Raw genomic sequence first — 11,502 nt, 5'->3', positions numbered from 1 at the left:
ATAGGCTCATGTGAGGGCTTCCCTGGTGGCTCAGTGATAAAGAATACTTCTGTCAATGCAGGAGACTCAGGTTTGATTCCTGGGTCAGGAAGATCCCATGGAGGAGGGCACGGCAACCCACTCCAGTATTCTTGCCTGGAGAATCCCATGGACACAGGAGCCTGCTGAGCTACAGTCTATGGGGTCGCAAAACAGCTGGACATGACTGAGCGACTAAACAACAGCAAGGAGCATCAGGGTTCATGTAAGCGTTCTGAGCACGTTAAGGTAGACTGGGCTAAGCTAGGATGTTTGGTACGTTAAGTGTATTATGTGCATTTTTAATTTATGATACTTTCAACTTAGGATGGATTAATTGGGATATAGCCCCATCAGAAGTTAAAGATCTACATTTTACAAGTCTGTATATATTCTCAGTTTACGACTATGACCAGCTCCCAAATTTTTCTGTAACTCCAAGTTTTGAGGTCAAGTGCATGTCTATGTCAACACTGGCCTTGCTTGGCCTCACACACACACATGTGAGAAAGAACAGGTAGGTGGCAAAACATGGGGTGTACTTGTTAGGGAAAGAAATGCATGCAATTCGTTAAGAATAAGTTACTAAACTCACTTTCTATGCAGTTCTTTATCTCTTTCATAATGCGTCTCTGGTGTCAGACTAAACCTGGAGCTTTTTTTTTTTTTTTTTTGCTTTGCTTTTTTTTTCCTCCAGTTTGACAAATGGATGGACACTCAGAGGAGAAGAATCCTGACAGTCCTGTTAGAACACTGCTCCCTGTCACAGCAAAAGTTCTGCTGTTGAAAGCTTCAGGAGAAAATTCCAGCAGAAGCTCTGGATTTTACGACCAAGCTCCCAAAGGTGTTATCTTTATACATCTTTTCTTTCCTGGACCCCCAAAGCCTTTGTCTCTGTGCACAGGCACAGATAAAGAAGCAGGGTTCAGTGTTTTGTAAAGACAGCCTAGAAAACACTGAACCTTGAGGGAAAAAGGAAAGCACGCATACAAAACCGAGCACCGACAAGACGCTCACCGCGTTTCGTTTGCACGGTTTGGATTGGCCCCAGCTCTTTGTGTCTGGCTGTGCACTTAGTGCTCAAAGGGGAGAAAAAGTAAGCCATCGCTAAGTGTCCGTAAAATAGTATTAGCCAGTTGGGGAAATATATACACATGTATATAATGGTTCATCATCAGAATAGCCTTATATTGCACAGCAGAGGACCATAGTAAAACTTAAGAGTGTAGAGTGCAGGCCATTCATAAATAGAAAAGCATGAAATAAGGTGCTAATGTGATAAACACAGAAGCATGTGAGACTAAAGGAGTTCAGAGTGGGCAAATGTGCTCACAGGTTGGAAAAGCATCTGACCATTATTTTCTTACAAATAATTTCACGGTGTATTCAAGTATATTTTTTAAGACATAAAATTGATAGTCATTTTGTTGATTTCTTTTCATAGTCTAGAAAGACCAGAAATTCCCTGTTACTGTGCATTCACAGGGTAACTTTAGTTTTTAAAATTAAGAAAATGAAAAAAAAATTAAGAAAATGAATGCAGTAAGATAGATGACGTATTTAATAATTGGTGCTGGGACAATTGGGCAGTATCTGGAAAAAAATTCTAGAAGGATAAAAGATTGATATGAAATTATGGAAAACCATTCCCTACTCAAAGGAGGGAATTCCCTGGTCCAGTGGTTAAGTCTCTGCTCTTTTACTGCTGAGGGCAGAAGTTCAATCCCTGTTTGGGGAACTAAGATCCTGTAAGCCACCAGGCATGACTAAAGGGGGAAAAAATGTAATTAAAGGAAATCTAGGGAAGGAAGACTTTGTGAGTAATCTATAATATTCAGAGCCTCAAAAGAAAATGTATAACTTAAAATCTTTCTTTATTTATTTTATATATTTTGTATATATATTATATATGCTTTATAAATAAAGAAAGCAAGATTTTAGGTTGTGATTATAAAAGTTAAAATTTTCTCCATCGAGAAGAAAACTGTAAATAAATACAGACAGTAAACAGGAGGGAGCTCCCTGGGAGTGGTTAGGACTCAGTGCTTTCACTGATGAGGGCTCAGGTTCAGCCCCTGGCCGGGAGACTATGAACCCACAAGCTGCTGCAGTGTGGCCCCCCAAAATTAAAATAAACTGGGGGAAAACATATTGCCAGCAAAGGGGTAATTTTCTTATTTTTTAAAGGACAACTATAAATCTACATTAAGAAGAAAAAAAAAGAGCAAAGCCTAGCAGAAAAATGAGCAAAGGAGGCGAACAAATAGTTCACAGAAAGAAAAGCAGATGTTTCTAAAATAGATAAAATGCTTAGCCTCATTTTCATGCCATCGTTTGTGACTCAGATGGATTGAGTTTCTTTTTTTCTTTTTTTTTTTAATGATAACATTTTATATTGTTAGGGGTGTGGGGAAACAAGCACCTTCATATGTTGCACCTTCATAGATAAATTGATGCAAACACCAAGGAGAGCAATTTGGTAGTACCCAATTTTTAAATAAAGATTCCTGGACATTCCCTGGCGATCCAGTGGCTTTCACTACCAAGGGTGTGAGTTTGATCCCTGGTCAGGGAACTGAGATCCTGCAAGCCATGAGACATGGCTAAAAACTTTAAAAATCTTTTTAATTAAAAAAAAAAAAAACAAGATTACCTTTGGCCTGTAGTTCCACTTCTTGGAATTTGTCTGATGGGTATACTTCAACACATGCAAAATGTATGTCTATATAAGAATATTGCATCATTGTTTGTGGTAGCAAAAGGTTGGAAACAATGAAAATGTCTGCTAATAGCAGACTGGCTGCAACTATCTCCTCAATATATCATCAATAAAACAACAAAGGTGCAGAATTATCCTACCACTTTGGAAGAATAAAAGAATGCATCCATATTTCTTGCTCTTCTGGAATGGCACACAAGAAGCCAGTAACAATGGTTACATTCACAGAGGGAAATGAGTGGCTACATGACAAGGATGAGAGAGGCTTTTTTTTTTTTTACTTTTTTTACAGTGTGCCCCTTGGTATCTGTGATTTTAGTATTGATGTACACATATTATTCTAAAACTGAAACAATTTGTTTTTAAAAAAAAACATAGTGTTTTAAATGCCCAGTAATAGAGTATCATTCTGCCATATAAGGAATTATTAGGCAGTCATTAGAAAACATGTTTTGCAAGAACAGAGATGCTTATTATGTGTAAAATGAAGAAAGCATGATTTTAAATTGCATGCAGTTTCCCAATTTTGCTTTCATATATACCTGAAAAACAGAAAGGAAAATAACTCTACCAGCTTGTTGATAATGTTTGGTCATCTCTGATTGACAGGGTTCTGGGTATTGTTTTTCTTCAGGTTTCTCAGAATTTTCCATGTTTTTCACAATGAGAATGTTATCATTCCAGGGAGATGTGATACGAAATAGATAATCTTATCATCTATGTGTACCATATGTCAATCTTGGTAGATTTCAACATTTTATTTTATTTCCCAGAACTGACTGTGAGGCAATTGTTCTTTAGCTAGATTTAAAGTAAACAATAAAGTCATTGCACCAAGATGAGCTTTGAGCTGTTTAAAAATGTGGTGGCGGTTGTCTTACAGTTTTGAAAGAGCTTCCCCACCCTCAACTTTCCTCATTCCTGTTTAGTTTTAAACAAACAAAAAGCAGCAAAAATCAAAAACAAAGCAAAATTTTATCTATCCCCAGTGCGGGGGTGGTGGGAACCCCAACTTAACTACCCAGGTCTAAACCCGATCTAAGTCAAAAGAGGAAAAGGATGAGAGTTGAGAAAAACTTTCTCCCCATCCCCTCCCTCCCAAACCCCACATCTTGATTGAATTAACTAACCATATGAGGTTTAAGGGCAGTGCAGTTTCATTCTGGGTTGCACAAAGTGGTTGTGATCTCTGTTTCTGCCTGCAGTGTTGTATAAGATCCTCTAAGCCTTTTCCTCCATCTAGATCCTGAACCTACTGTTTCTCCTATTTGTGCCTCACTTCTGCTTCCCTCTCCCCTACATGTCTTATCTTCAGCCCATAAAATAATCCTGGACATAACACATGGGCCACCTGATGCAAAGAGCTGACTCATCTGAAAAGACCCTGATGTTGGGAAAGATTGAAGGCAAGAGGAGAAGGGGACAACAGAGGATGAGATGGTTGGATGGCATCACCAACTCAATGGACGTGAGTTTGGGTAACTTTGAAACTCCGTACACAATGGATGGAAGGAGGGAGGAAGACAGACAGATAGATAAACAGATGGATGGGTAGTGAGTTCCATTACAGAGTGTTCTGCTCCTTTTGGGGGCACTCAAACATTATTTATTATTGAGTTAACCTTGAAAAAGAGGCCAGTTTTCCAAAGATGGAATGAATGTGAAGACTAGCTACCATCTCTGCAATTCATGTTAAGAGATATGGAATGCCTAGTCTGAACTTTATCTATGGACTTGATTCTAGTTTCTACTAAGACTTATTTAAAACCTGGAATAAATTATTTTAAAAACTACTACACATAATAGGGTCACCTCCACCATTTGCTGGATATGTAGGATTGACCATAATGCTATGAAAATGGAATGTACAGAATACTTTTTAAAAAATGTATTAATTTGGCTGCACCAGGTGTCAGTTGCAGCACGTGGAATCCAGTTCCCTAATTAGGGATCAAACCCTGGCCCCCTGCACTGAAAGCATAGAATCTTAGCCACTAGACCACCAGGGAAGTCCCCAGGACAAATACTTAATGCTTCATTGAATCTTAAAGGCTATTTAGGACACATCAATATAGTATTAGTCATTGTGTTCCCTTTATATATTGAGTTAAATCATAAGCATGGAGGGAAAACAGAAGCATATCATGAAAAAAATAAGCAATGTGCCAACTGGAGTTTCTGTAGCCTTCATACAACGTTCATATGCAGACTCCCAGAGATCCTTCAGTTCAATTCAGTTCAGTCACTCAGTAGTGTCTGACTCTTTGTGACCCCATGAATCGCAGCACACCAGGCCTCCCTGTCCATCACTAACTCCCGGAATTTACCCAAACTCGCGTCCATTGAGTTGGTGATGCCATCCAACCATCTCATCCTCTGTTGTCCCCTTCTCCTCCTGCCTTCATTCTTTCCCAACATCAGGGTCTTTTCAAATGAGTCAGCTCTTTGCATCAGGTGGCCAAAGTAATGGAGTTTCAGCTTCAACATCTGTCCCTCCAATAAACACCCAGGACTGATCTCCTTTAGGATGGACTGGTTGCATCTCCTTGCTGTCCAAGGCACTTTTAAGAGTCTTCTCGAACACCACAGTTCAAAAGCATCAATTCTTTGGCGCTCAGCTTTCTTTATAGTCCAACTCTCACATCCATACATGACTACTGGAAAAACCATAGCCTTGGCTAGATGGACCTTTGTTGGCAAAGTAACGTCTCTTCTTTTTAATATGCTGTCTAAGTTGGTCATAACTTTCCTTCGAAGGAGTAAGCACCTTTTAATTTCATGGCTTCAATCATCATCCGCAGTGATTTTGGAGCCCAGAAAAATAGTCAGCCACTGTTTCTCCATCTATTTTGCCATGAAGTGATGGACCGGATGCCATGATCTTAGTTTTCTGAATGTTGAGCTTTAAGCCAACTTTTTCACTCTCCTCTTTCATCAAGAGGCTCTTTAGTTCTTCTTGACTTTCTGCCATAAGGGTGGTGTCACCTGCATATCTGAGGTTATTGATATTTCTCCCAGCAATCTTGATTCCAGCTTGTGCTTTCTCCAGCCCAGCGTTTCTCATGATGTACTCTGCATATAAATTAATAAGCTGGGTGACAATATACAGCCTTGATGTACTCCTTTTCCTATTTGGAACCAGTCTGTTTTTCCATGTCCAGTTCTAACTGTTGCTTCCTGACCTGCATACAGGTTTCTCAAGAGGCAGGTCAGGTGGTCTGGTATTCCCATCTCTTTCAGAATTTTCCACAGTTTGTTGTGATCCACACAGTCAAAGGCTTTGGCATAGCCAGAGATCTTTACGAAGTTCCAAAGTCTTATCTGAAGCTTAGTTTCCCCATTTGCAAGGGAAGAATATTAATTATACTACCCTTCAGGTTGTGACGAGGATGGTTAATAGGTGCTTGATAAATATTAGTTGACTTGGATTCTGTCTGAATTAACATTAAAGAAAAGAAAAGAAAAAGGGGTACCCAAAGCCAGTGCTCTGTGAGAACCTGGAGGGATGGGATGGGGAGGGAGGTGGAAGTGGTGTTCAGGTTGGAGGCGACACATGTATACCTATGGCCAATGTATGGCAAAACCATCATAATGTAATTATCCTCCAATTAAAAAAAAAAAATATCTTCCTGCCTTGTTAAGAAGCACTTCAGGTAAGAGGTAACTTGGTTGTGATTTGGAAAAAAGGACCAAAAAGAAACTACTTGTGAATTCCAGGTCTGGTTTATCAAGTTAAAATTATGTTTGCTCTGATTCATTCATGAACGAATCCATGAATCCACTTCCCCAGTGGCTCAGTGGTAAAGAACCTGCCTGCAGTGCAGAGAAGTGGATTCGATCCCTGGGTCAGGAAGATCCCTTGGAGGAGGGCATGGCAACCCACTCCAGAAAAAAAATAAAGAAGTTCTCTCAGTACCAGGGTGATGGCTCAAAACCTAGAGAAAGTGGACATGTAAGCTGAATATTTTTAACATTGTTTCTCCAGGTGAGCTGGCATTGGAAGAATTTAACTGAACTGGATCAGCTCTGGATGCTAAAATGTTTACAGTTTAACTGGTATATCAATGTCTCCCCAACTCCCTATGAGCAGGGTGTATGGAAGAAGCATTATATTCAAATGGTGAAAGAACTCCATGTTACCAAGCCCAAGGTAGATTTGGGAAAAGAAGAATTACTAACATCAGCTACTTAAGAATTCTAGAACTAAGTTGGAGAAGGCCATTGTTTCAAAAGAAATATACCATGACTTCAAAATTCCCTTGTTCTAAGAACTTAACAGCTCTTTTCAAGATATCCATGTTAGTTGAAAGTAATCTGACACTCACAAACCACAGTTCCACCAGGTTATGACTTGGAGCTCCTCATTCTCTCCAGATTCCTGGATTTCTGTGTCTCTGATGCCTACAGTACACAATTCTGACACTGGGATTCTGTGGGTAATGTGCAGTATTTATTACCTATGGGTCATCAAATTTTACTTAACTAATTCAAATTTTCTATGATTCTCCCAGGCAAATTGAAGTTTATGTTTCTATCATTAATAAAGAAAAGTTTGCAAAACATTAGTAACTAGGAAATGGCATAATGGGCATATTAAAGTTCTTTTCACTTTAGAAACTAGCAATGTAAAGTCCTTACATAGAATTGTAAACAGTAAACAGTATGAGCATAAATTTTTTATAGTGGTTTTCTATGCATTGCAACCAATGTTTATGTTCATTCTTATAGTCAGAGTTAATTAGATAACTTATGGGAAATTTGTATGAGCTTTTTCTTTATGGCATGATCTATATACATGCAGAGTTGTGCATCGTTTTGTATAATAGAAGAGTTCCTGAAAATTATGTGTAAATTACAATTTTAAAATTATTTTTAAAACCACAGGGATTTTTTTTTTTTATAGAAAAGCTGCAGTGAGTCCTTTTTGAATTGGAGAATCCTTTTGAAATATGAATAGTTGGCTCTTAACATGCTGATTTACGTTTCATTTTATTGTGTTTACTTGAAGTAGAAACCCTCTACATTTAATATAGTAATAAAGTGCATAATACTATTGTTATAATTACAATGATAAAAGCAGTCTTTCTGATTTCAATGATGGCTGTTCTTCGTGAGAATTTCTTTTAAAAAGAAAAATGTAAAGTGCAGTGGTGGAAGAGTTATTTTAAAAATTACAATAGCTATGACTCCTTTTATCACAAGGTTTTCCTTAACTCTCCTTCAACGTCACTCATAGCCAGGGAAAGGCTTCAATAGCTGACGCGTGGGCTGTTCTGGGACAGAGGAGAGAAAAGTGATCCACCAGGTTGTAGAATGAAAAAAGGTTTTGAGTATTGTATGTAATACTGATTTTAATACTTGGTCTTCAACAATAACTCTTTTTCCAGAAACCATTTATGGACTTCCCTGGTGGCTCAGATGGTAAGGAATCCACCTGCAATGCAGGAGATGCAGGTTTGATCCCTGGGTTGGGAGGATCCCCTGGAGAAGAGAAAGGCCACCCACTCCAGTATTCTTGCCTGGAGAATCCCCATGGTTGGAGGAGGTTGGTGGGCTACAGTCTGCAGGATCATAAAGAGTCGGACATGACTGAGCAACTAACACACACATATTTTAAGACGATGAATAGTTCTGATACAAGAAAATTGCCACATTGTTGCTTAGTATTTCATTTCTTTAGGGAGTAGTTTGTTATAGTAAATTTCAGTTTTTCTATTAAAGAAAAAATTGGCAAATTAAACCTGGTAAGATATAAAAAAGGAATAATACATGATGACCAAGTGGGATGTATCCAAGGAGAGTAAGGTTGGCATAATATTAAAAAAAATCAGTCCATGTAATTCACAGAATAAAAGAGAAAAGATGTCTGGTTATTTCAATATATGCAAACAAAAGCATTTAAAATTTTTTCATCATTTGCCATTTAAAAAAGTCTCAAATGGCTTTGGGTAAAGGGAACAAAGTTTTTGTTTACTTAACAGAAAAGTCATCAGTTTTCATTATTATCTATTCTGTTAATGGGTCAAATACTTTGTACTTTTCAGAATTAATGTTTATGTATATAGTTACGAGCATTCATGCCTAAATTTTCTCCCCTGAAAATGCTTTTTTATTATCATGTATTCTTTATTACCAGTGGTGTTAAACAAGACCTCTTCCAGCAAAAATAGATTTCATTCAATATAAACTCAGAAAAATGAAATGAATGCCCATCTTATTTTATTTATTTTATTTTTTTGGCCACTCCGTGTGACTTGGGCTCTTAGTTCCCTGACCAGGGATTGAACTCCTGCTCTCGGCAATGAAAGTGTGGAGTCCTCACCACTGGACCACCAGGGAATTCCTTGAATGTCCATTTTAAGTGAGATCCGCACTGTGCTGTGCTTAGTTGCTCAGTCGTGTCCAACTCTTTTCAGCCCCATGGCCTGTAGCTCACCAGGCTCCTCTGTCCATGGGGATTCTCCAGGCAAGAGTACTGGAGTGGGTTGTCAGGATTCACACAAAACACTGAACACTAATCTTGTAATGAGCCATCGATTATATAAAAGTAAAATGTCTTCTTACTCTACTACTTACAATCACCCACTAAATCAGTAAATATGTATTAAATACTGTTATGTGCTAGCTGCTAAGGGTACAATGGTCTTAACCCCACTTTCTGGGAGCCTAGTCTATGGCCCAGGACACAAACAGCTAGTTACCACACTGAATACGAAGTACTATCCTGTAAGAGAAATATGCACAAAGAAAGAGCAGTTGAAACAAGGATAAGAAACTAACTGATTCTGCTTGGAGGAACTTGGGGAATTTTTAAATTTTCACAAACAATTTAAGCAAATCAATTTACTGAGCAAAGCTTCCCTAATCTCTTAAAGAAAAAAAAAAAATTAAACCTTTAATGGCTTCTCAACGTAGCAGTATCTCTTCCCTTAGGCTACAACCGCATAAAAACCTTTACAAATTTTATATACAAAAGAACAAGTCTTTCATTTTGGGCAATTAAAAAATAGACTTTCCAAAAAAAAAAAAAAAAAGATTTTCATTTCCCAATTCTTTAGGAATGGCTGAAGTTTTGATAATTGATAAAATCTATAGTTTACCCCTACATAATGGAAATTGTTTCTGTGTTTTAGATAGGTAGAACAGGGTACTGTTTTTAAGAACGTATATTGTTATGAACAAACTAACTGCAGTTGTGGAATAGCTGTATAATGATATGGTAGGAGAGGTGGCGACACAGGATAGAGAAGCTCACTGTGTGGCCTGAAGCTGGAGAGTCCCGGATTCAAATTCTGACCCTGGGTCTTACTGCTTATGTCTTCACAGTAGCGGTGGAAAAATTTATCAGTTTATCCTACCTTCAGTTTTCTCTTCTGTAAAATGGAAGCAGTTACAATTACCTTTTAAAGTTATTATGAAGGTTGAATAAAGTAATGTAGGAACGGGACTTTCCTGGTGGTCCAGTGGTTAAGACTCTGTGCTTCCAATGTAAGCGGTGCAGGTTCGATCCCTGGTAGGGGGAACTAAGATCCCACATGCCTCACTGTATAACCCCCCTCAAAAAATAATAAGGTAGGAGTACTTCCTGAGACAGTGCCTGGCACATACAAGTACCTCTGGGTTGGTGGCTGCTATAATCACTGCCACCATTATCAGTGCCATCATGGTGATGATGATAATGATTCTTTTAAAGGATTTATTTATTTATTCATTTTTGGTTACAAAGGGTCTTCGTTACTGCCCTTGGGCATTCTGTAGTTGCAGTGAACAGGGGCTACTCTTTACCTTCCGTGCTCAGGATTCTTATTGCGATGGCTTCTCTTGTTGTAGAGCACAGACTCTAGAGCTCTGGCTCAGCAGTTGTGGCACACGGGCATACGGAATCTTCCTGGACCAGGGATTGACCCAGTGTCCCCTGCATTGGCAGGCACATTCTTAATCACTAGACCACCAGGGAAGTCCATGTTCTTTGTTTTACTTTTGTTATTATTATAGTGTTTTGAGAACAGAAATAATTTTCTCCTTCTGCTGCTGCTGCTGCTAAGTCTCTTCAGTCGTGTCTGACTCTATGCGACCCCATAGACAGCAGCCCACCAGGCTCCCCTGTCCCTGGGGTTCTCCAGGCAAGAACACTGGAGTGGGTTGCCATTGCCTTCTCTGACAAACTATGAGCACAATCGGACATTTCTCTGGCTTAAAAAACAAAACAAAAATCAAAGGCTAAACAGAAACCCTCTCTCTGGGTTTTTGACATTCACCATCTGTCACCCTCTAGCAGGGCTTGCTTAAGTTAAAACAGTCATAAATTAAAGACTTCAAAAGTTGTGCTCATTCAAGCTGAAAGGGAAACCAGGGCAAAGTAAACACGGATGGAACACCATTAAGCTACGAGTAGGTGAAGTGTGCGATTATATGGACCTACTTGTGTGTGTTATTTGCTCAGTCATGTCTGACTCTTTGCGACCCTGTGGACTGTAGCCTGCCAGGCTACTCTGTCCATGGAATTCTCCAGGCAAGAATACTGGAGTGGGTTGCCATTTCCTCCTCCAGGGGATCTTCTGACCCAGGGATCGAACCTGGTTCTCCTGCATTGCAGGTGGGTTCTTTACCATCTGAGCCACCAGGGAAGCATACTTGTGTGGTTTCTGTAAATATGCTAATTAGAATCACTATTTCTGTTTAATTATGATAAAGAGCATTAAGGCATAATTAAACCCTCCAAAAGTGAGCTGGGATGTTTGACTCAACATTGGTGTCTGTGATAT

General features: G+C 38.9%; 1 long non-coding RNA gene across 1 annotated transcript; it reads left to right on the top strand.

Annotated features, from left to right (window-relative positions):
- The first annotated feature begins 743 nt into the window (after positions 1-743).
- Positions 744-10,845, top strand: LOC129635907 (uncharacterized). The gene is made up of 4 exons (XR_008706528.1): positions 744-862; positions 4,053-4,205; positions 6,723-6,887; positions 10,697-10,845. It is a non-coding gene; the product is annotated as an uncharacterized LOC129635907 (long non-coding RNA).
- The last annotated feature ends 657 nt before the right edge of the window (positions 10,846-11,502 follow it).

This window comes from Bubalus kerabau, chromosome 21 (genome assembly GCF_029407905.1).
Source record: "Bubalus kerabau isolate K-KA32 ecotype Philippines breed swamp buffalo chromosome 21, PCC_UOA_SB_1v2, whole genome shotgun sequence".
Classification (NCBI taxonomy): domain Eukaryota; kingdom Metazoa; phylum Chordata; class Mammalia; order Artiodactyla; family Bovidae; genus Bubalus; species Bubalus kerabau.
This window is presented reverse-complemented; position numbering and strand designations above follow the sequence as displayed.